We start from the raw sequence: 26,347 nt of genomic DNA, 5'->3' as shown, positions 1-26,347 counted from the left end.
CCGCTTCAATTGTGCGACTCTGTGTGTGTGCGTGTGTGTGAGTGAGTGTGTGCTTCTCCACAAGGCACGCAAATGAGCACTGGAATAATGTGCATGCATTATTATTCATGTTCTTGCTCATGTTGATGATAAAAAAGAGAAATAACAGCAAAAACCAACGAGAACTTCACAATTTATAGCGCACGCTTTCCCATACCTACGAGCCACGCCCCTTACGTGCATAGTGAGCGAGAGAAGAGGGCGGGGGGTGGGGGAGAAAGCCACTTGGCCGCATTTAAATTACCAGCCATAAATAAGCAGCGTTCAATTAATGCGGCCCAAAGAAAACGCTGCTGTTGTAATTTTGCCCTAGCAACGTTGCGTATACGCAGCGGTGGCCAAGGAAAAACTTGACCACATTATCATAAGCAGGCGCACAACAGCAGCAGAAACACCCAATACGAACTCAAATATGGTTAAAATTTATGTTATCTGTAGGGCATGCAAACTCTTTAATTCTTAAAGTGTAAGTAAGTAAAATTTGCTATTAACTTAGAATATTTCGAAATTGTATGCAACTTTTAAGAGTTTATTTTTAATATGAAAATCAAACCGTAATACCATTTTCAACTTTAAATGAAGTATTAATCTAGAGATCGAACCAGTCAAGGTTTTTGAAAATCGCATCACTTTTGTTATGTTTATGTTATATTACAGTCGAGTTAAAGTCGCTCTTCAAATTTAAATGTAGAACTTTTCTTGAAGTCAAATCATGCATAAAAAGCATTGAGTTTTAAGAAACGGCTTTGACAAAGTTATGGTTCTTCACTAAAATATTTCAGTATAAACAATTTTAGGCCAATATTTGGTGCTCATATTTTTCTTCTTCACCGATAAACTTACCTCATTTCGATTGTCCGACATGAGGTCTCCCCCTCTTCAAAAGTGCGTCGTCAGCTCGAACAGCGGCTGTAAGAGAAAGAAAAATGGTTGTAAAGAAATATGATGTCAAGTATTTGGTTTTCTAATAAACCCAAGAAGCGAACTTCAACTCGTTCCATCTTTTGCTGTCAAGGTTCGTATGCTTTTTGCTCTGTGCCTCAAATCAGCATAAAAATCACATTTATCAAAATGCAAACCGCAAACTTGAAGAAAGAGAAAACGAAAAAAAGACAAGGAGGTGGACAAGTGAGTAAAATTTGAAAAACAAGCAAAATCCTTCTAGGAAATTGCCACGCCCACTTGTAAGAGACAAAACTGGAACCGAAACTAAAGCTGTAAACGTTATTAAATGTCCCAAAGACGTGCAGAGAACATTTTCTTTCCACATTTTGTATTGTGATTTGTGTTTTTTTCTTTGGTTTTACTTTTGCTGGCTTCTCAATATCCTTTTTGTGTGTGGATGTGTGTGTGTGTGTGTGTGTGTAAGGAATGCGAGGGATCAAAGTGATGCTTAAGCAGGCGTTCTAAACTCATTTGACCATTTTAATGTCGTTTTAACGAAAACAAAACTGACACAAAATGGATAAGGGAAAAACTTGTCGTTTGATTTTGAGTCTGGGGGGCTTAAGTTTTGTGATTTTTTGGGGGGGCATAGCCAAATATGCTGTCATCACGATTATCCTTAACGTCGTATGGCTGCCAATGCCAGTTGTTTCCTGTTCCGTTACAGCAGCAGCAGCAGCAGGAGCAGAACACACACATAAATACACAACCACACATGACGCTGCGGATGTGTAAGAATTTGTAAGACGAGCCACAGTGCCAGAAGGACAGCAAACAGAGCAGCTAGAGAGAGAAAGATAACGAGAGACAGAGATAGGGAGCGTGTGAGAGTTGGCTCTAGTTAGAGAGCATAAGCCAGAAGGCAGCACCAACAGTCAACTAGCTGCTGACCCAATCGCTACCATCCAAAATTCAAACCTCGCAGCAATGAAAAAAAAGTGCGTTAGTCTTTCGGCAGTAAGAAAAAGGGTTTCCCTTGCTTTACCTACTTGCTCTTTTCCACATTTTGTTGCCTTTGTTGTCTGCTAATTTCGTTGCTTGTCATTTTTTTTCGTCTTTATTTATTTATTTTTTTTTTTTGCTTCACTTCCTTACTTATTTTTATTCACTTGGAGAACTTTTTTTTGCTTTCATTTCATTTCCAGTTCAGTTTTCGCTTGCAAATTGAAATTTAAAATTTATGCAAATTGTGCTGTCAACCCCAAAAGGGTTTTTTATTTTCGCCCAGGAAATGGTTATTGCCGCACACACACACACACACACTCACACACAGCCAGAGAGACAGACGGAGAGAGTCTGATTTCAACTTTTGCTGTCATTTAATGGTGTTGGTAATTGTGTGTCTGTCTGTCTGTCTGTCTGTGAACATGTTTTATATACTTTTTATACTTTAGTAGGACAAATTAATCGAAATTAAAGTTATATTACTTAGTTGCCTGCTGCTGCTGCTACTACTACTACTACAGGTCGCTAACAAGCCACGCCCATCAAACACGCACTAAGGACCTTATCTAAATATCCTGGCACGCTATTCAAGACCACACATCGCGGACCACATTCGGATCCATTCAACGGGCTTAATCACAGCACAGCACGCAGCTGAAGCACATGTGGAAAGCTGAAAGGAAAACGGCAGCAGCAGCAGCGGCAGGGGCAGGGATAAGGGATGAAATTTTACTTCAGCGCCGCCGCGTGCAATTAATTAAAAACAAACAAATTTCTGAAATGCACGACAGAGTCACAGGACCTTCTCATACTACCCAAAAAAAAAAAAGGAAAAATAAGAGAAATAAAAAACTGTCAATGAACAATGCGGCACCAGGGGCTGACTGCTGCTGCTGGTCAGGACATCCAAACAGGACACTGACCAGCAGGCAGGCAGCCAGGCAGGCAGCGAGCAGCAGTCGACGACTGCAATATTGGAGCGCCAGGCAGGCGACAGGCGACAAAAGTTGCTGCTCTAAGCGTTTTTTAATGCAACGCCTAGTGAGCACAGATTTTCATTTACAGGACATTCGTTGTCCCTCCCTCCTCCCCTCTACTACTGTCTACTGTCTCTTTCGCCCTCTCTGGTGTGCTGTCGCTGGTAATTTCGTTTTATTATTTTGCAGTTTTCCTCGACGCTGTGTGCTCTACTTTGTAAATATTAAATTATGAGCAGCACTCAACAAAAAAAGAGAAAAGAGAAGGAAAACTGTAGAAAGCACAAAAACAATTTCCCCAAAGGCGGTCGAACACGGTTTTTCGGGGCAGACACCAGTCAGCGGCAGCTGTACAAAAGCAACAACAGCAAAAAAAAAAAAACAGGGCCAGCAAAAGAAATCAGATAACAGTTATGGTTATGGCCATAATAACTGCAATCCAGGTGAGACCCAGCTCGAGTCCTTGTCCGAAACTGCAGTAATCTTGCCTTCTCGTGCTGCTTAGGCAGCCGGAGCCAGTCAGCCATTCGCATTCCACAGCTGCATATGCTGCGTATACGTAACGCGCATATTACTTATACGTGATGTGCGCCATTTGAAATGCTGCTGCTGCTGCTGCTGCTACTGCCATTTGCCTTAACAATTACGTGACATGCTCCACAGTCGCTCGCTCGCTCTCTCTCTCTCTCTCTCTCTCTCTTTACACACATACAATCAGCATTTCGCATTCGGGCAGCATGTGCAGCAAATGACCAAAAGTAAGCTGCAGCCAAAGGCGTGGCCACTGTTAAAAGAAAATAAAAGAACAACAACTATTCCAACTGTGAACTGCAAAAACTGATATCAAACGAAATGTATGCATAAAGGTGTTAGTAAAAGTAACTAACAATAATATTGCTGTGCTTAAGATTTTTAATTACAGAGAGCTGGAACAATACAAAAATACAAAAAGCGTTGAGCAAAAGTTGAGTAAAGAAAACAAAAATCTTTGTAATTTTGAACTTAAACAAGTTTTCCAGCTGACTTTAAGTAGGTTAATGTTGATTATTTACTTAATATACGATTTTTAAAGAAAATGCTACATTTATTGATTGACAGAAGCCAGCTTAAGATTTGAAACTTATCAGCTAGTTGGGAATATTATGGCTGCAAGTGTTAAGCATCGTTGTTAATGAGCTAAGTGTTGCAAAAAACCAGCAATTATAATAAATTTTTGAAAGATTTACAACTACATCTGATTTAGTCTCATATGACAACTTATGATCAACTCGGAAGACACAGAAACCCTTAAACAGGATTGGCATGGGGGATGGAAGAAGTGTAGGCTCAGGAAGGCACACACTATAAATTTAATATGTTGCAGTACATAAAGCTACCCCCAATAGTAATAATAATAACAAGTTAAGCTTTGTAAGCCATCAAATAAATCACTAATATACTTTCCTTCTTTCAGATAACCCCTAGGAAATCCCTTTAAGTCGCGACTGCCAGTAAGCAGAATTTTTCTCTATACAACAGCATGATATATGTCGATGATGGTCATCGAGCTAACTGCTTTAAGTGTGTCGCGCAAGCTGCTGACTCTGGGTTATGGTTGTGGCCATATCTATGGCTATGACTACGCTCCGGTTGACAGTAATACGGCAGAAAAAAAAAATCTGCTAACCAAAAAAAAAAGGAATTAAAATTGAAAACGACAAAAAGTTGCGACCGCATCCGGAACAGGACGCGACTGTTGGCTTCTCCTCGCACTCGTCCTGCGTCCTGCTGACTGCTTACTGCAGTTACTGCTGCTGCTGCTGCTGCTGCTGCTGCTGCTGTCGTTTGTCCTTTGTCGCATGCAATAAGTGCTAGTTGAGTGGCGGCACTTGAAAGCAGAGCTACACCAAGTATGCACACACACACACACACTCCAACATACACACACACTTTCTGCTGCTGCTGGTTATTCAATTGGCCAGCTGCATGTGTTTCTGGCATCGCTTCGGATTACAGTTTTTGGTGTCGGTGTCGTTTGTTGGTCTGGCGACCTGACGCCGCCATTTCCGTCCAGCCATAGCACGGAAGTGGCAACGAGCTACCCTTACTCCACTTTTCACCTTCCTACTCACACCCTTCTTAACCCTGCTGTTGGCGTTTCGTGCAGATTTTCTGCGGCCATTGCATACAAAATGTGTTGCATACATTTGTGCGCCAGCAAAAAAAAAATAAATAAAAGAAAATTATTGAAAGGGAGGCACTTGAAATATATAAAGAAAAACTCACTTAGAGCGAACGAGCAACAGCAATCAAAATGCAAATAAAAACGACAGCCAACACACAGTGCACCAATTTCTAGTTGATGTTGTTGCTGTTGCCTTTGTTGTTCTTGTGTAATAATACAAATGAACATCTACAACTGCGACAACAATGAGTCGCTTAAATTTTATTTCTAGTTTTTTGTTGTTGGGTATTGTGTCCAAAATCATATGTGGAGTTATAAAATGAGCTAACAAACAAATATAATGAAATTGATCTGACTTCCAAGCTAGAGTAGCATAAATATAACTTAAATAAAATTGTTTCTTATTTTAAGGAACTTTTGAAAGTTCGTGTAAATTTATTTTTAATTGAATGCTGTTCTACATTTATCAACTTAGATCTATTCGTTGTCTATATAAATATACTGAAATTGAGCTGATTTGTACACTTGAGTGGAACAAATAAAAATGAAATACAAATTGGAATTTTTGAAAAGTTCAATTTAACGTAAGCCGAATTTGGATTCGAATTTGAGATATTTCTAAATTAAGACTGTTAAGGATCAAAGAATAAATTTTAAGATCTCAAATAGATACTCTCTACTTATAAAAGAAGCCCAAAGCGTTAATATGCAGTCACTTATAGATTGAAATCTGTCTTCTTTCTTTATTTTCTTATCTCTCTCTATATAATCACACTTTGCATACATTAAATATGCCTTCAACAGTTGCTAAACTTTTACAACCCACTGTCGAAGAGCTGGCAAATACATTTATAGAGCCGCATATGCAGTCTTATATAAAACTGACAGCAACAACAACTACAACGAAAGCAAATGGCAATAACAAATGTAATGTCCTTTAGCCGCATTAAGGCACTCTACTCTGCCCCTTCACCTCCCTTCACTTGCCCACCATCAGCTCGCCGCGAAACTGCTGTCATTTGCCAGTGCTGTTTCCGTTTCTGCTTAGGGTTTTTGTGTTTTATTTTGTTTTTTTTTTTGTGGAGCGCAACTCGTTTTTAACGGGTCGACTAACTTGGCCATTTAAGCACATTTGTCGTCTGACCATGCTGACCAGGCCTGGATGGCCCGACCAGGCTGACAGTGTGCTAATTAGAAGTCCTTGTTGCTTGTGGCCACAACAAAACAGACGCGTCGCGAGGAGTGGCCAAAATGGCCAACAAACTGGTCAAATATGCAGCCAGCCGGGCAAAACAATGAAAACTACTTGGGGCCAAAGTCACAATGCGACGTGTCGTGTGGCCAAAAGCAAAAAAGCAACAAACAAAACAAAAAAGAAAACCAAAAAGGACGATAAGAAAGGACGTGCGGCCACACAAACTGCGCCTTTGCGTTTTTGGCCTTTTGTCTCGCTATAATACTATAAAATGCATAGCACAAGCAGCTGGCCCGTGCCCCATGCCCCAAGCCCATGCCCCATTTCCCGTGTTCTGTGGCACGTTTTTGCCTAGCTAGGCACAAAAATCAAGAAAACAATACGTTGTTGAACTATTTTTCTTGGGCTTTAATTGTATTGAAGAAATTGTTGCCCAAAAATTCTTGTGATCAAACAGAATTTCTTCAAATTGTTCTAATTATTAGTGGATTTAAATTGTTGGTTGTGATTTTTTCATATATTTCAGCTTGTAAGTAGTTGTAGTTCTTGTGGCAACTTCATAAATTCCATGTGCCTTTAATTACAAGCATAACCATGAAACCCATTCAACTGAAAGTCAATAAATGTTGTTCTAATCCTTAACATATATTGGGATTTCTTTAAGAGCTGCCGAGGATCCTTGTGGCAACTTCGAAAATTCCATGTATTTTTAACAACAAGCGTAAACATGAAAGGAATTGCAATGAAATTCAATAAAATTCTTCGCACTCTCCACACACAATTAAGTTGCTTATCAAGTGCGTGCCAAAAGAATGAAAGAGTTGCTCTTCTTTTTAAAAGCACAGCAGGAGAAATAAAAACAAGAGATAAATAATTGCTATGCTTGGTCAACTGTAAAAAGGGGGCAGGTCATATGAAATGCTTAATGTGCCTGCCAGCAATGTCTTCCGGTGCAACGCACATTAGTTTTTTTGGTTGTGGGCGGGGGGCAGAGGGGCAGAGGGGCCCAGACCCAAAAAGGGCTGGCAGCCGAACCACAGCAATGCTGTTGCTGCTTCTTCTTCTTCTTCTTCTTGCTCTGCTTCGGTTTCTTCTTGCGGCAAATGTAGTCGAAGTTTGCTACCCAAAATTTGTTTATTATGAAAATGCAGCGAGGCGTAGATAAGCAACTGCCACAGCTGACCAGAGTGCCACGCCCACTTGTACTCCTCCTCTACGCCTGCCTCTCTTGTGCCGAGCATGTTAATTGCTGTGTTACTGCTCAGCTCAGCCAACTTTCAGCTAGATAAATGCATTTATGTTTGCGTTCGTAAATTATTGTCAGCAATGCTGGCATGCTTGAGCCAACATTTGGTCGTATCTCGGCTTTTATATCTAAATTGCAGTTGCGCCAATTGCAATCTGTGAGTTACAACTGAGCAAATATATATAAATAAGTAAATTTTATATATATGTGCGCGTATGCAGCAATTCTTCATCGTCCTGCTGCGCTGCTACTGCTGCTGCTTCTGCTGCTGCTTCTTCTTCTTACTTTTTGGGGCAGTCCCCACCGCCCCACAAAACTCAAACGCTCTAACTGTGAGTAATTGCGCCCCATAAATAATGTGTCTGCTCTGACGCCCTGTCACTGAGCTTGGTCGCCATAATAGAAGGGGTGGGCGATGTGCCACACACCCTCACACACCCCCACACACACACAAGGGCATGCAACGTTTGCCAGCAATTTCTTTTGATAACTCAATGCGTCGCTTATGCGCTTTGTTTGCCCCGCATTCAAGCGGAAGTGCACAGAAAGGCGGCACAAAGGGGCTGGCAAAGTCAACGGGGGGATTGGGTAATGGGTAATGGGTAATGGGCAAATGGGGTGAGTGATTATTCTCTTTGAGTTTAATATCTACACGAAAAAGAAGAGAAAAAATGTCGAAATACGCACGAACAACACTTTTATGGCCACTTAAAACGACGCTATTCAAATGACGTTAAAGCCAGCCAGCTACGTGAGCGGCTATTAACTTAATTCCCAATTTGTATGGATTGCAGGCGCAATGCGAAGAACTTAAACCGGGTCTTAGGGTTGCCATCATCGTAGCCACTTATATGCGTTCCCATTCTCATTGGTTTCACATTTAAATTGGCTTATTTTTGGAGGTAAGCCAATAAAAACGCACTTAGAAAACGTTCTACACGTGGCCTAATAATTTCTCAATATATGTGAATCACTCTAGAAGAAAACTAAGCCAAATTTAGCTAACTGATTTTAAGTTTAATCAAAACAGCATAATAGTCAAATATTAAGTATTATCATACAAATCTCAAAGGATTTAAGTTAAGTTTCAAACCACAACGAGAACTGCAGTTGACTGAAATTCAGAAACAGAAATTAACCCAAATATTAAATCAAATTTTAAATCAATTTATAATCTTTACGGAAGCGGAAATAAAATACAAATTCTTTTGACACACCCTGCTTGAAAGTAAATCTAAATTCTCTGCTTCATAGAAAACTTGCATATGGCTTTCTAAAATATGTCTAACATAAGCCTTCAACTCTTTTCAATCGAGATTATAAATGAGAAAACTTGGCTCTACTGTTTTTCTACTGTTTTTCTACTGCGTTTTCTGTGTGTTTCTGATGTGCATAAATTGTCATTTTAGTTTTACATTTGCATAAATCTGTAAAATTCAGCATATTCATAAGTTATGGCGCCATAACTCAAATTACATGTACAAAAACAGAAATGAAAAAATAAAGGACGTGTGGAAATATCACTGTCTGGGTCATTTTCTACTCTAGCTAAATCATAAAAATATAAAAAAAAGAGAAATAAAATAAGGAATTTTTACAAGCGCAATGCGCTCGTAAAGCAACTAAAGGATGAGTCAACACACACCACGTACATGGGACACACACACACTCCACACACACACACATCACACACACACATCACACACACATCACACACACATCACACACACACCCATCACACACACACACGCAATAGTGTCACGCTCTTGAGTTGTAGCTGCCGTTGTTAATTTCATACATTATTTATGGTTTACCTCGTTGGAAACGCATCGTCGCAGTGAGTATGTGTGTGTGTGTGGCATCAACTGTGGCATTGCACCCTCTTTCAGTGACACCTCCCCCCCGCCCAATCCCCTATCCCCCTCTCACTGACTCGTTGCTACACTTTTAATTAACAAACGCACGAAAATGCTATTTTACATGAGACATGTCACAGAGAGAGCGAGAGAAAGAGAGTTGCAGAAATGCGAAACAAGAACTCGAGCTGGAGTTTGGGCTAAGTGGCATACGCTGTCTGCCGCCCAGCTGTGAGTGTGTTGCATGAGCGCACTAATTTACAAGGCACACACACCAACACACACACACGCACGCAACAGCAACCGCATTTCATATGCAGCAGTTGCGCGCAAAACTCAGCTTCGCTTTTAAGGCCCACATTACTCATACGCGCTGTAAGCCATAGTTGCCTATATTGCTGAGCATTACACATACGCCCAGTAGATTTTCTTCTAGATGCAAATTTGAGTTACTAATTTTAATCAGCGAGCTGTTTGTGAATTCAATTCCTATAATTTTTCGCATGCAAGGAAATTTCCAAGTCCAACTTTTATAAAACTAAAACGATTTTTATCAGCAATGGTTTATTGTTCAAGTCAAGTCACAAGAATTACATGTGGCAAGCTCAAAACTGAACTGAATTTGATTCCCGAGGACATTTTAATTATGGTTTGATTAGCTAGATTAAACATTTACACATTAAACATTTTATTTCATTCATTTTCACTTAGTCGAGGCGAGTGCTAAATTTTTAATTACTTAAAGCTTACTTTTGCAGTCTTCTGTGCCATTTTCTATTTGCCATTTTGTGGTTGGCCAAAAATTGTTTGGCCCACTGCAATTAACAGCGCGCATTAATCAACAGGCGGCATGGCGGAAGTGGAGTGGAGAGTGGCAGGGCGGTGGCGGCGGGAGAGGTGACTGAGACAGACAAAATCCTGCAATAGTTTTCGGAGCTTCATTTAGAGACGGCTGCTGCTGCTGTGCCTGGTGTTGTTTTTTCCCCGCTGCCTCTAATTTATTTAGAGCGAATACAAACGCAAGCGAAAAATGGCCAAACGACAGAAATTTATCTCTAGCACGCCTTGTCGCATAAATTATGTCGAAGCGGCGAATAAACCAACCCAACCACCCACAAATCCCTCCTCCCCTGACACAGAAAGTCAGCGTCGCCTGTGGAAATTAATGGAAGCGACGCAGCGGCAGGCAGCAAAGATGCCGAAGCAGCATAAAACAAAAGACGGAAAGACATTTAAAATGAACTAAAATCAAATGAAATATAGCGACTAGATAGGTGCTGAGTGGACGGGGTGCATCGGGGGCGTTGCGCCTAATGACAACCGCAATGAAGCAGGAGGAGAAGGAGGAGGAGGAGGAAGGAGCACCAGGATCTGCTCACAGGAAACGGAAATGAAAGCAACGCGCAATGCAGAATGAAAAACGGCCGAATGACAACGAATGATGCTGGCGAACTGACAACAACGCGACATGAATGACGCTGCTGCTGCTACTGCTGCTGCTGTGCAACATGGGGCATGCAACAAATCAGAAGCGACGCCAACGCAGCAAATGTTGCATGGCAAATGCGATTGTCAAGCAATGACCTCATTAGAGGTCTAAACAGGGAGACAGCAGGCAGGAGACAAGAGACAGGAGCCAAAGGATGTGGCAACTTCTCATGCTGCACACAGCAGCAAACCGCAAGCAATTAATGCGTTGCTTCTGGTGAGAAATGACTGTGAAGGAGCTGGAGCAGGAGCAACAGCAGTTGCCCTGCAGGCGAGCTGTCAACATGCATGCAACGTCATATACGTCAAGCGTGTGGCATGCAACGCAGCAGCAGCAGAAGCTGCAGCTTCTAATAATGAGTATACAAACATTAGATACCCCTTAATTATGGTAATGGATCCAAGTCGCAATAAGGTAATCAGATTAAAAAGCTAGATCAACACTTGTACTTATATATATATATTTATAAAGTATATTATAGTCTACATACCAAAATTTTGTGGCTCTTGCGTTTGTGGTCTCCGAGTTCCATGAGGTCGCTGCAATAGGAAAATGAAATGTTAATTTATTAATTTAGTATTTAATATTTATTTATATTTTAATTCATTTAGTAAACACACAAAGCTAGAAATCTAATGCAGCAGGTAGATTAGAGACCTTTGTTATTTGTCAGACCTACATCAAATATTTATCATCATAGGATTTTGCCCACCAGATTCCCAAAATGTTTTCCCATTTATGGGAATTTTCAATGCATATTTCAATGTACTCCAGCTAGCTAGGCCGCTTATGTTAAATTCATAAATGCACGCACCTTAAGTACAGGGTATCTCATTAGCATTTCACTATCATCTCTATCACTTTAAAGCTAACGAGAAAAAATAACAGCTCTGGCAGCTCTAGGACAATGACATTGGTGCTCTTTAAAGGCGCAACTTCATATTGCCCACTTTCAACTGTCAGAGACACACCAGCGCCTCTGCCTCCTCAGCCTTGTCTCTCGTCCAGCTGTCAACCGCAATCAGAGAAGTAGAAAGAGGAGAATAAGGAGCTGAAGAAGAAACCCTCATAAGAGATACTCGCTAAGCCACTAAGCTGGCTAAGTCCTCCGCCTTAGAGTAACCAAGCAAATTACATCGCATTTAAGTTTCATAATATGCTTAAAATTAAAACGCAACGAAAAAAGAGAAAACTAAAAAACAATCACACGAAGAGAAAAACTTTTTCGTCTACTATTTTTGTGGATTTAAAGGTAATGTTTTCTTATGCGCATTGTTCAAACTACACAAAAAGGAAACACCTGCCACAGACAAAGGAACAAGAGGGGGCGAATGGGAGAAGGGAGCTGAGGGGGCGAGGGGTTGCACACAAACACAGTTGGACCATGAAAACAGTAACTAAAAGGAGCATCAGCAGCAGCAGACGTCACAGCACTAAGCAAGTTGTCTCCGTCTCGACTGAGATAGAAGTCTCCCCCTTTCTCTCTCTCTATCTCTCACTCATTCTCTGTCTCACTCTGCATGTGTCAAGACAATGGACTGCGACAAGTGCAGAGAGTCTATAAAAACTACATGCATTTGCGGAGCAGGGAAACGATAACGGGTTAGACAACTACTACAAAAACTACAACTTGCAAATGCACAGCTAACTGCAAAGCAAAATCAGACAAAACAATACAAAGGACGAACAAAGTAAAGGCACTGTAGAAAGAGAGAGAGAGAGAGAGAGAGACAGAGAGAGATAGAGACAGTGCTTGACTAAGACTTATTCTGTATGAAGTTTTAACATACTCATAAGACACATCTTTAAGTAAATGCTGTCTAAAAATATGTGTATATTAATACAATAAATAATAAATAAAATTAATATAAAAAAAAACTCACCGGAATTTTTACACCTTCCATGCCCGACCGAAATAGGAATTCGGTTTGTTAACCAAATATTATATTCTTAACAATGAGAACCAACGGCCAAAGTGCGTCACTCTTATACCCTGTACAATTAAAATTACAGGGTATCAACAACCGCATGGACAACACAAAAACTAAGACCGCACGACGACGCCTACTACAAAGAAAGTTTTTGGCTGGTTGTAGTATCTAGTATCTAGTAGTATCGCTCTTGTGGCATGCACCACTTGGGTGTGCATTTGTATTGGACAGCAGGACAGACACTAAAAGAAGAAGCTGAAGAAGAAGAGCATTTGAAGACGAGATGAGGAGAAGGCAGAAGCTGTCGCATTGTCTATGCGTCGAGTTGTTAAGCACAGCGTTGCATTTTGTGCTTGCTTGCAACAACAGCAGCAGCAGCAGCAGCAGTAGCAGGACAACAATGTGCCCCCAACTACATGTGTCTGGTCTGAAATGTCTGCCGTTGTTATTTCTTCTTCATTCTTTTTGTTTATTTGTTGTTTGCAAGTATCCCTTTGTATGTTGTGCAACAAAAAGAAGTGCGACAGCTGTCGCAAATTTCTTTTGCCACAACAAATTTGGTGTGCAACTTAAGCAGAGAGAGAGAGAGAGAGAGCTACACCAAAATATGAATTGAGAATTATTGACTTTAAGTTGAAGCCAGAAGCTGTATTTGAATTGCTCGAGTAGCTAATTGACTTGTTGCCCCAGCAACAGCAACAGCAACAGCAACAACAACACGATATTAATAAACAGTTGACGACGCCGTCGCCGCCTCAGGGCAACAAATGTTAATTGCCCTCAACTTTGAACTCTTCGCCGAGCTGACAAGCAATTCGAGAAGTTAATCAAGGGGCGAGGGGGGAATAGCGAGCGAGTGGGGGGAAAACTCAAAAAAACGCCAGCTGTGAAAAGGCTTTGAAAATTTGGACACCCGCGGCGCACACAGGAAATCAGTAGGCGTCAGTTATTTAAGGATAAGTGGGTGAAGCGGAAGTGAAGCAGAGCCTGTGAATGGGTAGAGAAGTTGTGGAGAATGGGGAAAAACGACGGGATTAGGAAAAGGTAGTGAAAGGGGTAGCAAAAGGGGTGAATGAAGTGGGATAAGATAAGCTATAAAGAAAAGAGGACTGATTATGCGGACGAGATAAAGCAGAGCTAGCGGAAGGGTGTCAAAGCGATTGCTAAAAGGTAGCAAAGTGCAAATAAAAAGAATTCTAAAATCAAAAGTGTGTATCTTGATACAAGAAATTTACATTCCAAGGTAGCAAAGCTTAACATACAAATATTAGCCACAATTGAAGACCGACAATCTCAAAACAAGATTGGGCTTTAAGGACATGAACAACAGACCTGATTTCAGCTGCATTATTCTTTAGGCAGACTTGGAACAAACAGACTCAATTAAATAATATATATATAAAAATATAATCATGATAGCAAAGAGAGAGACAGAGAGAATGAGATATTGAGGGAGAAAAATTCGGAAAGCAGGTAAAAAGTTTAAATAGTTTTCTTTTCTGATTGCGCAGCAGCAGCAAAACAAATTATGCGCCATATTTCATTTAGCAGTAGATATACCTATGTGTGTGTGTGTCCAGCAGTGCTTGCAACACACAGACTTGCGGCGGCCACATGCGGCTGGGGCGCTCTTGGGTCACTTAAAAATTATGACGAGAGGCCAGCGAGCCAAAAACTACAGGCCATAAAAAGAGAGAAGCAGAAGAAGAAGCAGCAAAGCTAGCATTGTATTTTGGGTTATGCATGCAACACACACACAGAGGGAAACCTTGCAGTGGCAGCTGGCAGGCAGCCCAGTGGCAAACCCAAAACGGTAGGCGGGGGTTGGCCGGGAAGGGCAGTGGCAGGGTCAGTCAGCTAAACGGGTTTTTGCCACGGCCTACGCCAATTGGCAAAGCCAAACCACAACGTTGCAGAGCGAGGCCAAAAACAAGCAGCCACCTTGGCACCACTTGCAAAATGGGGCGTGGGGCGTGGGGCATGGGGCAGTGCTCACTTTAAGGGCGTGGCATCCAAAATTTGTGTGTTTGGCAATCGGCAATCGGCTGCGCAAAACCAAACGGAACTTTTGGCTCGTTAAAGCCTAAAGGGGAGCTTGGGGCAGCAGAGGCATGTGCCTCAGTTTTGTTGCAACAGACAAACAAATCAATGGCATAAAAAACAGAGAGAGAGAGAGAGAGAGAGCGAGAGAGAGAGAGCTCACCTGTGCCACACCCCTTTCCAATATACATATATATTTATATATATTTGCAATATTAATTTACAAAATGCTGAGACTCATAAATTTTATAAAAAATAAAAAATAAAGGCAACTTTTTAGGGCTAAAAAACTGCAAACTGCGCACAAAAGTAGGCAACAAAGGAAAAGTGCCCAAAAAGTGCCAAGTTATGAAAAAATAAGGAAAAAATATGAATATAATAAAACAAGTTCAAATTTACAACACACGAGAAGTAAGGAAAAAATAAATAAACATAATACAAAGAAATAATTTTTAAAAAGTTAAAAGCTCAAGCTCAAAATCTACCAACTATAATTTAACTTTTTTAACAGCATAAAAAAAGCTGAGGAGAATGTGAAGAAATTGATTTAAAACGCAATTTTGGCCAACATACTTAAGACTTAGACAGACAGACTTAGAAAATGTAGAGCTGTCTTGTTTAGATTAGAATAGCAGATACGCAGAACCCAGCTTTCAAATATAATGCAGACTTGCAGTTCATAATTTGTTTTGGTTAACAAAATCTGTGTTTCTGCAGAACGCATCATAATAAAAATTATACTATCGATCAATAATCTGGCTAGGTATATTGTGTGGTATATCAAATGGAAGGCTACAGCAATTAAATTATGTATTTATGTAGTTTACCAAGTGCGAGATGCTTCCTTTTGCCTTTCACACACTTTACACAACTTCATTATATCATCTCCACCAATCTGTTATGAGTTGATTTGAAGCGTGCTTTTGGGCATTAATGAAAATATTTGGATTTGTGGCACTTGAAACTCATAAAACTTTCTGCCAAAGGTAAACTTGTACAACAAATTTGGAATAGCTAAGATAAGAATCGAGAGAGACAGGTAGACAGACACTTGAAAAAAAAATCATATATTATTTTGAGAGCCGTCTATATGGGTCAAATTTGCTGTTTGTTCTTGATGAGCTGTCAAATTAAATGGCGAATAAAATTTGAATGGATATCAAATGATTTAATTTGCAGGACAACACAGACGGCGCTGTCTCAGAGGCGTGGCTGCCAAGGGAAGGCAGCATGTGTGTGTGTGTGTGTGTGTTGAAGTTGAGCTGCAAGCAAAGAGAGGGAAACTGGCGACGGTCTCGCGTAATTACTTTGATGAAAAATGGCAGTTACAGTGATTAAGCAGAAGAAGGAGACCCTGAAAAGAGGAGGGAGTAAAAGCAAAATAAAGAGAAACAGTGAGAGAGAGACAGAGATAGAAAGAGTGGAAAGAGAGAGAGAGAGGAGAGGAGAGGTGAGCCTGCTTCAATATAGTTGATTACACATACGCCATGTGCTGCCTGCCAGGAAATTAAGCTTGGTCAAAACGGAAGCACAACCGAGCCAGCATATGTGTGTGTAACTGTGTGTGTGTGGCTATGTTTGTGTGTGTGTTCCTAAGTGTGTGTGCAGCCTAATGATGTCAGCCATGTTTGCAGCAAACACGCAGTTGCCGCATTACTTGTAATTGCTGCGGCATTCGCTTTAAATGGTCAAAAAACCAAAAAAAGCAAACACCACTTTAAAGCAACAACTAGCCAAAAACCTGCCCCATGCGGCATGTGCCACACAATATTGCTGCAAAGACGTCCTTTGTGTATTTTTAAGTAAATATATTGGAGCCAAATATGCTGGTGAAATAAAAAAAAACACTAAAGTACCTTGCCGACATAGATAGATCTCTCTCAGGAGCCAAAAAAAAAAAGCTGCTTGCCACAAAAATAAAAATGCAGCAAAAAAACTGGCGAGGTTGAGAAAAATTGCATTGACGATAGGCGAACAACAAGTGCAACAGCAGCGGCAACAACAACAATGACAGTAAATTGCTACAAAAACGAGCGATGAGTAATTCATATTGTAAGTTGCAAGCAGCAAGAATCGTGAGTCCAGTTCAGTTCAGTCGTCCTTGCAAGCAGCAGGAGGAGCAGCAGCAGCCGCAATTCAACGCAACATCAATCTTCAAACTGACTGGGAAATGAGTTGGGGGGAAAGGGTGGCAAGCGAAGCGTCTGCCACAATTTGTGCAGGACGTGGCAAACGCGCTTTTTATGTGGCTGCTGGGAATACTCGGCGTCGACTCCAACTCGGACATTAGCAATGTGGCAAGCACAGAGAGACGAGACGCGCTACGTGAGCAGCTCAGTTCGGCGTTTGTAATATGCTTGTAAGTGCAATAAATTTTGTTAGCTTCGAGCAGCAGCGAAAACTTTGAGCAGCATTCGGACAGAAACAGTCAGATAATAACAGCGAAAGAGAGAGTGAGAGACAGAGAGATAGGCAGAGAGAGAGAGAGAGAGAGGAGTGGGACAGAGATAGCGAGACAGACGGAACACATCAGCAGCAACAGAAACAGCAAAGACGAACATAAAACGCGTTTTTGATTTGCTAAATTTATGTGGCAACATTAAATCCAAAAGACAACAAAAAGTGGCATGAGTATAGCGAGTGTTTGTGTGTGTGTGTGTGTGTGCAACAGCAACAGGCAAATTATTTGAGCAGCAGTAACAGCTTGTGGGTGGGGGGAAGGGGCGTGTCACAGGCGACAGGTGTTGCTCATTTTGATTTGCTCGAGGAAAACTGCAAACAATAACTCATTTTGATTCATACTTTATTCTAACTTTTATGTTGATCAACAAATCAACTTTAAATTGAATGAAATATTTTACATATATTTTAATCAAGGTTTGGGCTGGGTGCCCAAACTTTCAAATGCTATAACTGAAACCAAAACTTTTTAATCCTGATTTGACATCTAAAATAATTCCACATTAAAAGTTAGAAATGCGATTCTGGCTCGAAATTCATGCTCAAATTCTGTCCCAAAAAATGGTACTTCTTTAATTAGCAATAACTTTGTCAAAAATGCTTCGATTTGCAAAAAACAAGACATTTTCTAATCATGGTTTGTCTTCTAGAATAACTCGACATTAAAATGATGAAATTTAATCCGAAAAATTCACATTTAGGAACGTTTCCACAACTTTTCATACAAGAAATCATATTTCGAGCGATCGTTGCTATGACAGCTGATCCCGTTGGCTTCGGGCCAAGTTTGATGAAGATTGCAGACGATTAGTGATGCTAACAAAGAATATATATACTCTATGGGTTCACAGATATCTACTTCAATGTATTACAAGCTTTAAGACAAAATTATACAAGGGTATATAGAAAGATTAAGTGTCTTTATTGTAAAGAAAGATTGTGTAGATTGTGTTAAGACATATTTGAACAAGAATTTGACTGCTTTGGGTGGAAGCCATGAGTAATATTTATTTGAGATAAAATCTGCATATTAAAATGGCAAACACAACTGACAATTGCAACTTTTCTGGTTGTTGCTGTTGCTGTTGCTTATGCGTGTGTGTGTGTGGCGTGTGGCATTTGAACTGTTAGCCTATTTTGTGCCTAGGGGGATAATGTGTGTAAACTTTAGCTTTATTCTCATAATACCGCATATAGCTGAATTTCTGTTTCTGTTTCCGTTCTGTTTATGTTTGGTTTGTTCTCTGCTCGGTCGGCGTGTGTGGCTTGTTTACAGCCGTTTTTATGTATCGCGAATTGCGTATTCGCCAATTGGCATATATGCAAAAAATAAAAAAGAAGCAAAAACATGTGGGTACTGCTGCCTGCACAGAGATACACATGTATCTATGGGATACACATGTGTATCTGCCCCGCTGCCCCTCTCTCAGAGTAGGCAGAGACACTGACGTAATGCCCATAAAAATAGCCGCACACATTTTAGAATTGTGCTGTTTGCCACATTTTCAAGTTGTTGTTGTCGTTTGTTGGCTAAACGAAAGCGCTGAATGTTAAGTGGTTGCTTAAGCGCCCCAAACTATGCTACACAAAAATAGTAAACTACAGTTGTATAAACATTCATATATATATATACGTATATATGTATTTTAGCCAAATGGCGCACTCATCAAAATTTTAGCTATGCCAAAGACGGTGCCAAAATCGTAAATATAACAGCTGTTTTGCTGTGTGTTTGCCCCAGAACGTGTACAGTTTAACAAGCGGATAGGCGAGCAACAAAAAATGTGACAACATCTTCAATAAAATGTAGTATAATGAAAATGCTTAAACAATAATCTTGCCCCAACACTTATTTGCAGCCACAAAAGCTTTCTTTATTAGTCTAAGTACTCTCTTTGGTAGTTATTTAAATCTCTCGGTACTCATTTAAGCCGAGTTACAAGTAGCATGGTCAATACATGACAGCATTATAACTCAATTTGGTAAGCGACATGCAGAAGAGAGAGAGAGAGAGAGAGAGAGTGATAGAGATTGAAGAGTATACAATATATCAATGCTAATCCCCGAAACATTCAAACAATTGAACTTCTAACAAAATTCCCCAGTTTCAGTTGTCAATTAAATTTAACCAATTGCATTTATCTAATCCAAAAATTGAGCCAAAACGCATGTTATTTATATGAGCAGATAGCAGGGAGTAGATACTAGAGAGATAGAGAGAGAGCGAGAGAGAGAGAGAGAGAGAGAGAGAGAGAAGCGAGTGTAATAAACTTGAACCAGAAATCATGGCATACAAATTGTTGTGTTATTTCAATATTTTATTAGTGCCAGCTTCTGGCTACTAACAATAAATTGCAGCAGTTGCGATGCGGCCAAAAGCAAACAGAGGACAACAAATAAATACAATCAAAAATATATGTATATATATACAATGTTTATAGAGCAGCCATTACACAGATACAGATACAGTTACAGATACAGTTATACACAATAGCAACAGATACAGTTGCAAAGCACACAAATAGTCAAAACTACAGTTGAAACTGTTGAAAAACGAGCAGCATGAATGACACTATAAATAAATCGAAGCAGCGTTTTTTTCAAAACAAATCCAAACCGAAAGACAATCCCTAAAAAATAACACCAACAACAAACTCAACGACTATTCGAATCACAAAAAAAAAAAAAACATAAAGCGTATAAAAAGCGAAATAAAATTTGCATTATTTGTTGTATTTTTTTATTTATTTATTTTTTTTTTTTTGTTCAAGTCGCGTATCAGCAGCAGCAGCAGCAGTTAAAACAATAAAAACAAACTATAGGAAAAAAATATATAGGAGAGAAATGCGCAAAGTCAAAGTCAGAGCTAAATGTTATTGAACACAAAAGAGATAAAGATGTGAGCTAGAGAGAGAGAGAGAGAGAGAGAGAGATGGGAGGGAGAGGGTGTGGTAGACACCTCTGGTTTGGCAAAGATGCTTTTTACTTATGTGCATATATTTACCAGAGCATACAAATACAAACACAAATACAACCTATAAATACAAACATGTACATCAGCAATTGCATATACTTATAGTACACACTGTACGAAAGCTCGGCAGCTGTCTGTATTTCATTTGTGTTACTTGTTTCTTGTTTCTTGCTTTGCTTTTAAACAAGGTATTCCTCATTTATCAGTTTATATGCAACACGGGCCAGCAAGGCAACAGCTATGGCATAAATATATGTATACAGTTATCAGCTAAAGTGATTTCTCTTCTATCTATTTCTAAGTATAGATTTATATTTATATTGAAAGCTAATAAGATTAAATGCTTATCATTAACATATAAAAAAAAAAGAAGAATAAATCAAGAGGTATTGCTTTGATTGAGTACATAAAGTGAGTTAAAAATAGGAATATTAAATTTATTTCTAATTCTAAGTATTTGCATTAAACCTCCAATTAAATAAATAATATTAATATACGTTTCATATAAAAATGATACCAATTTGAAAACACTACTCTTCAATAATTGAAAATTGTTTTTCGTTGGCGCCAGATCGAGTGTATTTTAAATTTTTTAAATAGAAATTGTATTATTTAATTTTTATGTATAATTTGTATATAAACAAAACATATTTAGTTTATAAAGAGTTCACCAAACAATAAACAGTCCTCAAGAGTTATAAAATGCTTAAGTAAATAAATCTAAATTTTATTATTGCAGCACTAGCAAAACAAAATAAAATTTTGTTCATTTTTAAACATTATAAAAACCCATTTCTCATCGTAATTGAATATGTCATTATATCATTTAAAATGCATAAAAACAATTGCCTAAAAAGTACCATAAATCTTTCCACTCTTCAAAGCAATCCATCAATCCGCTGAGCTTTGGGATAGGTCGCAATCTTATCATTAAATGTTTGTTCACAAGTCAAAAATTCGCACATAGGCTGACGTTATCGCATCAAAACCCATAAATAAAAATGATGATTTTGTTTTTTTCCCCCTCACTTTCTATTATATGATTTAATTAGCATTTATCTGCCATAATTGCCAGAGTATTTAATATTTTTGCACACTTGAAAGATTTTCCAAGCTTATTTTCTTTAGCGTGTTTGTCTTTTGGCTTTGCCATTGCCTTTGGCTTTAACTTTGCTCGGCGATTTAGCTACTTTGCTGCCCCAACTCCCCAGTCGTAATGTTCTCGAACGCGTTAACATTTATTTTTACGGCTTGCCTGGCTTGTTTTATACGCATTTAATCAGATACAAAGCGTACATTTCTGCTTCTGACTTCGTTTCTTTTTTTTACTGGCCTAAGTAAATACGTGAAGACAAATACGAATGCGCAGAAATGTTTGTAGTATTTTCAATGCCAGCTGCTGCTGCTGTTCTTTCTTGCCGTATTTGTCAAACGTTGCGTATGAGCATTATGACTCATGCGATCTCTTTTTATCGCCACAGCTCAGCTATCTCTCTCTCTCTCTCTCTCTCTCTCTCTCTCTCTCTCTGTTTGACTCGCTCTCTTTTTCTGTGTCTCCACTTGCAGACACAAATCATTTTTATGGCGCTGTTCTCTTTCATTTGGCTTTTAAATTTCTGCCGTGCCCCATTTGATTAAAACCAAACTTCCAGTTCAGTTTTCAGATATGTCCTCCTCCTCCTCGTCGTCTCCCTTTTTTGATGTTTCGCTTATCTCACACTCTGCAGCTCTTCTTTTATCTGTCGTCTTTAGTTCGCATTTCCATTGCCTTATCGCTTGGCTATCAATAAATTAATTCGAAAACTTTGCCGCTTCCATTCGATTGAGTAAATCCCACCACCTCTCCACCCTGCCACATCCCTTAACCACTCTACAACCCTCTGCTTGTGCCACACTTCTCTTTTAATTTTTCGTACAAAAATTTCTTACACAATTTTTTTTTTCATTATTTTTTTGAATGCCTTTTGCGCTTGTCATCGTCCTGGTGTATCTTGTATCTAGAACTTTGCCAGGCAGGCTGGTCTATCGCCTATCGAGTAATTTGCTGCTGCTTCCTCGTATTTTTTTTTATTTTTTTGGGAGTCTATCTCTAACGACAACTACAGTGGGGCAGGCAGGCAGGCAATCGTCTCTCAACATTTTTGCCGGTGCTGGGGAGGTGGCTATTGAATTGGTTTCGTGCTCATGCATTTTATATGAAATTGTCTGCATGTCTGGCGCTGACTTTTTTGCACAGCCACGCCCCCAAATTCTACTCCCTCCCCCTACCCCCTAAGCACAACCCAGTTGCCCCTCGTAATGGCAGCCGAAAATAGTCGAGCGAAATGTTTTTTGGGCACTGCAATTAGTGGACAACATTTGTTAACCAACACTGGCGCACAAATGCAGGTCTACTGCGACCTGCTAACTGCGCCTCTTATCTTTATTGCAACGGGTTGGAGCTGCTTGCCACATATATAGCAAAAAGAAACCGTTACATGTTTAACAAAAAAAAAAGAAAAAAGGTAGCCAAAGGTTTTCGCTACTTTTTTTTTGTTTTTTTTTACTCTCTTTATTTGAAGTAGAATTTTAATCCATGGTTTTTTAATGCGGGCGATAAACTTTTACTACAATTGTCGACACAGCCTAACTGTGCAGAGAGAGAGAGCGAGAGAGAGGGGGGAGGGGCAGGGAGGTAGGGGCAGGGGGCTGGGGGGTGCTCTCTTCAACTGGTTAGCTTCGCTTCGCTGGGTTGTTCAGGTGCTACAGTTTAATTATGTGACGTCGACGTCGTCGTCGCTTAATGTTTTAATTAAATGTTTTATTAGCACGCTTTCGGGGCACGCCCCGCATATCACAAAAACACGAGGGTAGGCGTGGTTGAACGAGCCCACCCCCCCTCCTTTTTTTTTTTGTGTATATGTGCTTCTCTGGGAATTGCATGTTAAACTGCAAAACTAACAAGCGACTTTTTTGTTGATTTTGAAGCACAGTTTGATTGTTAGATTGCTTTGCTCGGTTTGCTTCAACATCAGCTTCAAGTTTCAAGTCATTAATTATGTGATTAAGTATATAGTTTGGACACATGTTCTTAAATCTATTTCACAGTGCATTGCCATAAAATACAAGCTAATAAGTTATTAAATATAGTAATTAAAATAAAAGATGAAGCTATAACACCAGCGAAATTGGCTCTTTTAAAATGCTTGTAACGCCCTTTCAGCAATTAACTTAAACTTTACAATTTTAATAGTTGTGAGAATGAAGTAAAAGAATCTTTTGAAGAATATTTGATACCCTTGCATATATATCTTATGGGGTTGCTGATATATCTTAGATCTTGGTTCACAATTAAGAAAGGTGGAAATTGTGAATAACACATTATAAGACTTAAGATTTGAAAGACAATCAGAATACATTTTTCACTGAGTGATGCTTATAAGGAAAATACAACTTAAGAGATGTTAAATAAAAAAACTTATAGTTCTTTGATTTATGGAAATATCTATAAATTGTTTGCATTATTTCGGTATTGGTACAATACATAGATAGATACAATATACAAAGTGTCAATTACATATAGGAAATTCTAATTCTAAACAAACTTAACAAATGCTGCTGTTTAGAATTGTGTAGAATGAAATCGTAATCAATCAATTTCAACTCGGAAAGAGTGTGTTATACTTATTAGAATAAAACAATAAGATTACAACTAACACTACTATTATATCCGATAGGAAAGAGTTAGAGACAAAAGTTAAGATAAACTACAAATTTTTTATCTCAAATTCTAGATTCCAATTTAGCAACGATATATATGTATTGCTTCAAATTGACATCATAGCCGATTATAACCGATTTCAGATATGTTAAATGTTTTGTATAAAAATCATGGCTTATATTTCTTCTATTTTGTGGCTTACCTATTTACAGCTTATGTTTACTATATACACATATATATCATGTATAGCAGCTATATCAGTTTGCATTGACAGCTCGGAATAAGGTGTTGCTCAGGTTTTCTTTTTGCTTTCGCCATTTTACTGTATGTACACACACACACACATTCATAAGCACACACATACGTATTTATTAATAGCGAGTGGCTTTGTCTGCTTTTGTATTTTTTTGGCTTGAATGTATTTTAGCAGCGAGCAGCGTCGAAGTCTGTCTTTTAATGTCGGCATCCACATTTCGCATTCTTTTTCATCACATCATAGGCAGCATCAGCAGCAGCAGCAGTGTTTGAAAAGGATGTGTGAGTGTGTGTGTGTGCGTTTCCAGTGTTGTAAGATGTTGTGTGTGCTGAGTGTTGAGTTTTGTTGTGTTTGTTGTTGCGGTTTTTTGTGCAGCAGGCCAACAAATCAACATCCGGTTAGCTGTGATACACAGACTCTCCACTCTCCACTCTCTCCACACTCTCCATCAACACACACAAAACATTCATTGCACATATGAAATATTATATACACAAAGCTCAGCTCAGCTCAGTTCTCTTCTCCCTCCTCCCTCCTATTCCGCTCTCTTTCCATCTCTCTCTCTCTCTCTCTCTCGCTGTCTGGGCAAGTTGACAGGCCGGCGGCGGCCGCATTTGATAACTGTAGCTGCTAACTGCTAGCTGAAGCCGCTATGCACACACACACACACACATACACAGACGCACATGTGTATGGGTGTGAGTCGTCTGGCCGGCCTCAGTCTTCTTTGCTTGTATTTGTGTCTGGCGATAGTCAAGTTTTTTTTATATTTTGTATGAGTAACGCGTTAACTTTTTGGCGACTTTTAGCACAGACAGGCGTCGGCATATTTATTTATTTTTTTTCTCACTTTAGCACTGCTTGTGTCTTTGTGTGTGTGTGTGTGAGAAGAGCAATGTTAACTTTGAAAGTGCTAGGCGAAAGCGCTAGACGACCGGCACAGACGAGACGCGCAGCACGAATGAATGAAGTTGGCGAACAAACGAAATTGCCAAGCGTATAGCAGCAGCAGCAGCAGTCTCGGTTGCTGCCTCAGTCGCCGTTGCCGTCGCTGCTGCTGCTGCTGCCTACGATTGACAAGACACGATGCTAAATCAGAAAAAAAAGCCGAACAGCAAACGAGCAGTCATCTCGTGCGTTCGCTCGCTCTCTCTCGCTCTCGCTCTCGCTCTCTGTCTGTGGTGTTGCTGCTCACGCGTGTAGGTCGTCTAGAGGCCGTTCGTTTGGGTTGCCATTTCTCTTTTGGAGGCCGCTTACTGTGTGCGCGTGTGTGCATGTGTGTGTGTGGCGCACCGGCGCTCGTTCGCTCTTCGGTGGCACATCGTGTTTGGGCTCTCTCGCGCAAAAATTCTTTGCTGCAAATCAAAGTCGAGGTCGTTGTACGAATGAAAGAATGTCGGCTGTTGTTGTTGTTGTTGGAGTCAGCCCACTGCTGGCGTCGCTGCTGCAGCAGCATTGATGTTTAATGCTTACTGCGATCCGCCATTGTGCCTGCAACGCGTCGCTGCTGCACTTATGCTGCGGCGTTCGCTCTTTCTCTTGTGTGCTCTCTCTCTCTCCTTTTGTCTATGTGTGTGTGTGCTCGGCATGCCTTAACTTGGCTTTCTTTTGAATAATGTTACTTCATGCTTTCGCAGTCTTCGTCTTCGTCCGTCCGTTCGTGTCTCTGTTCGTTTGTTCGTCTGCCTGTCCGCTTGTCTGTCCGCTTGTCTGTCTGCCTGTCCGTCTGCTTGCCCGTGCATTTGTCTGCTAGGCAAAAAATGCTGTTACTTTTTATGTGCACTCTCTTGCTCTTGCTCTGTCTCCCTCCCACTCGGCCAGGCACTCCTTTTGGAATTTTGTTAGACTCGCAGCCCACTTTTTTTTTTTTACTTATTTTTACTACTTTTTTAATACATTTTCGGCTAACGGGTTGTGGAGGGCGGGGGGCTGATTTTTTTTTATTTTTTTCTTATATTTTTGGGTTTGTTTGTGAGCTGCTTTCGCGCGTTTGTAATAAAAACTCGTTATAAGTAGAAATTCTTTACTTCTTGCTTCATTTTTTCTTTTTTTGCGCTATTTTTTCGTGTTGTGCTCTCATGCTCCTATTTAATTTCTTTTTTCTATTTTTTTTCTTTCATTTTTGGCTAG

The 26,347-nt window shown here is 39.8% G+C and overlaps 1 long non-coding RNA gene across 1 annotated transcript in view; it reads right to left on the bottom strand.

Moving 5' to 3' along the window:
• Positions 1 to 24,526, bottom strand: part of LOC116805926 — a 44,434-nt gene extending 19,908 nt beyond the window's left edge. Inside the window, exons 1-3 of the long non-coding RNA XR_004365460.2 lie at positions 24,164 to 24,526; positions 11,347 to 11,395; positions 883 to 948 (exon numbers count right to left, since the gene is read on the bottom strand). This is a non-coding gene — a long non-coding RNA (uncharacterized LOC116805926). The remainder of the gene's footprint in view (positions 1 to 882; positions 949 to 11,346; positions 11,396 to 24,163) is intronic.
• Between the last annotated feature and the right edge of the window lie 1,821 nt (positions 24,527 to 26,347).

The sequence above is a fragment of the Drosophila grimshawi genome, unplaced genomic scaffold (assembly GCF_018153295.1).
Source record: "Drosophila grimshawi isolate 15287-2541.00 unplaced genomic scaffold, ASM1815329v1 contig_1367, whole genome shotgun sequence".
NCBI lineage: Eukaryota > Metazoa > Arthropoda > Insecta > Diptera > Drosophilidae > Drosophila > Drosophila grimshawi.
This window is presented reverse-complemented; position numbering and strand designations above follow the sequence as displayed.